The sequence below is a fragment of the Bidens hawaiensis genome, unplaced genomic scaffold (genome assembly GCF_021521415.1).
Source record: "Bidens hawaiensis isolate Kalapana, Puna unplaced genomic scaffold, B.hawaiensis_p1.1 tig00059276_1, whole genome shotgun sequence".
Classification (NCBI taxonomy): Eukaryota; Viridiplantae; Streptophyta; class Magnoliopsida; order Asterales; family Asteraceae; genus Bidens; species Bidens hawaiensis.
The window spans coordinates 1-2,784 of record NW_027500691.1 but is presented as its reverse complement, the minus strand read 5'-3'; the positions used below and the strand labels follow the sequence as shown (position 1 = coordinate 2,784).

The 2,784-nt window shown below is 34.4% G+C and overlaps 1 pseudogene; it reads right to left on the bottom strand.

Annotated features, from left to right (window-relative positions):
* Nucleotides 1-789: 789 nt before the first annotated feature.
* On the bottom strand, nucleotides 790-2,663 carry LOC143602639 (glyoxylase I 4-like; annotated as a pseudogene).
* Nucleotides 2,664-2,784: the final 121 nt, after the last annotated feature.

The following is a 2,784-nucleotide window of genomic DNA, read 5'->3' as shown; positions in this document are numbered from 1 at the left end:
CCTTTTATTTTAAAAATTCATTCACAAATATACCAAATACATTCATAAGCATCGAGCACTTTGATTAAAAAAAAAGTATGAATTGTCTTTTGGAGCTTTCGAGCTCTTTGATTCACAACAAAAAAGTACATGAATTGTCTTTTGAAGCTTTTCTGCTTAACTAAAAGTAACATCTTTGTAATATTAAATGCCATGGCATGCATAATTGTAAAGAGTAAAGACTCAAGACATGTAAAATTGAGGGTAATTCGACTTATTTACCCGTATGTTAGGACAGTAAAGACTCAATACATGTGAAATTGAGGGTAATTCGACTTAATTACCCGTATGTTAGGACTTCCGAGACACCTACCCAACCCAAACCCTCCTAACGCACTAGAATTATTAAGATAATAGTAATAGTAACTAGTTTTTTTTAACTAGTATTGACACACTATAATTATTATGATAATTATAATAGTAACTTGTTATTTTCAAACTAGTATTGACGGGCACTACCCACCTAGTTATCTATATTTCCACCTTTAAGAGAAAACTCATCTTTAATGTGACTCCTAACGCACTACGATATAAACCCTCCTAACGTACTACGAGCCATCTATATTTTCTCCTTTGGGAGAAAACTATCTTTAGTGAGAATACCATATGCCGGCAAACTTATCTTTAGTGAGAATACCCTATGCCGGCCCTACGTGAAACCCCTATTTTCCCTATTTTTTTTATGAACTTTTTGGATGTCTTGTCTGATCTTATCAACTAGTATTATTAGTAACATATCGTGTATAAGTAACAATATATTTTTCAAGATATGAAGAAACATAGCACATACGAATCACACGTACAAATTAAGTAAACAACTCGCCATACAACTGGAAAACGTAGAAACCCAAGATTCAGCTGGCTTTCGCAGCATTAGAGTCTAGCTCGACAGGCGGATTGTGGCGGTTGTGTGGTAGTTTAATCCGGCCAAAAGAACCTGCAGGCTTGAGCTTCACGTTATCACAGTTACATATTTCAATCAAAAATCCATCCGGATCATTAAAAAACAGCTGGTCAATCACCCCGTCTTCCCACCCACCGTTCTCATCTTGTACTTGATGTCCAAATCCTTCAGTTTCCGTTCCAACGCCTCCATGTCCTCACACTACACAATAACAAACCACCCTAATTAACACTTTTCAAATGATGAAGTGGCAAAACTTAAGAAGAGAGATGAAGGACAAATTAAGCCTTATTTTTCTTGTACAGAAGAATATAACAAACTATTATGCTCCATTTCTTTTTGTATAGGAGTTGCTTTTATTTTTTAAAACCTTGATGAACAAATTAAGCCATTTCTGTTTTTAAGTATGTAAGTCGTTAACTAAGATAAGTATGTGTGTTGAAGGTGGGGTTTGTTACACGTATTAGCTCTAGAATTACTAGAGTTATCTGAGATTTACTAGAGTACGTTATCTAATCTAGTATCAAACAAACCATAACTGATTCAATGAGCCTTATTTTATTCACATATGGCTTAATCAAGTTACTAATACTTAAATGATAGATATCAAAGAGCAAGTTTTTACTAATACTCGGATGCTATTAAAGAGCGTTTTAAAGTTTTTGTTTTTCATACGACTTCAACTTTTGTCTGGTAAAGTTGAAGCTGAATTCAAATTCACTATCCCATGAACGTGATTTGATAACACCTGTAAGGTAACTTCGAAAAAACCAAAATATACCATCCTCACCAGATTCACATCTTGTGTCACCAGCTTTTTTTAATGTAAAAAAAAGTCATTTAAAATTTACATTCATCGTAACATTATTATTATCCATGACTCATTATTATCCATGACCTTTATTATCCATGACTTGTTATTGTTGCCCGTATTAGCTATAGAATTACTACGGTTTTAAAGTCGGAATTACTACTGTTATTGTGGGTGTATTAGCTATATAGAATTACTACTGTTTTAAAGTCGGGTTTTATAGCACGTATTAGCTCTAGATTTACTAGAGTTATATGGAGTAACAATATATAATCAAACAGACTATAACCGATTTAATGAGCCATTCATATATTCACATATGTGCATCATATAGTACATGCATAGCTTAACCAAGTTACTAATACTTGAATGATATTAAAGAGCTTTCTAATGTTTTTGTTTTTTCTCATACTTCAACTTTTGTCCCAACAATTTTTTTTGAAATAACCTATTTAATTATCATAACACTGATCCACAGTTCTAACCCTATCTGTCACTAGTTTTATTGAAAATAACCCATTTATAATAAACCCTAAATATGAATAAACACATATAACAGAAAAGAGATTAATTAAGCACCTGAAAGGATATATGATTATTCATGGGATCCAATTCATCACCATTACTAGGCAACTTCTCTTCATCCTTAGATTGAACCAAATGAATCCCTATCCCATAGTTAAACAACCACGCCCCATCGAAATCGAACAACTGCGGACGCTCTATCGACACGAACCCTAACGCCTTCTTGTAGAACTCCACCGAGTCCTCCACCGACTTACAAACCCTAGACACATGGTTAAGTGACAAGAGAGGCAGCTCAGGCTCCTCTTCTTCTTTTCCATTCTTCTTTTCTTCTTCTTTCTTTGATTCTGGTTTGTTATTGTTATCCATTTTTAGCTTTCAAATGACCGTTTAAGGTTTTGGCGGGGTTTTATGGACCAGATGGTGTGTGGCGGTTAATGACACGTGGTGTAACTTTGGCTTAGGGTTTCCAGGTGGATGAAAGTGGATGTGACGCGTAGAAGTG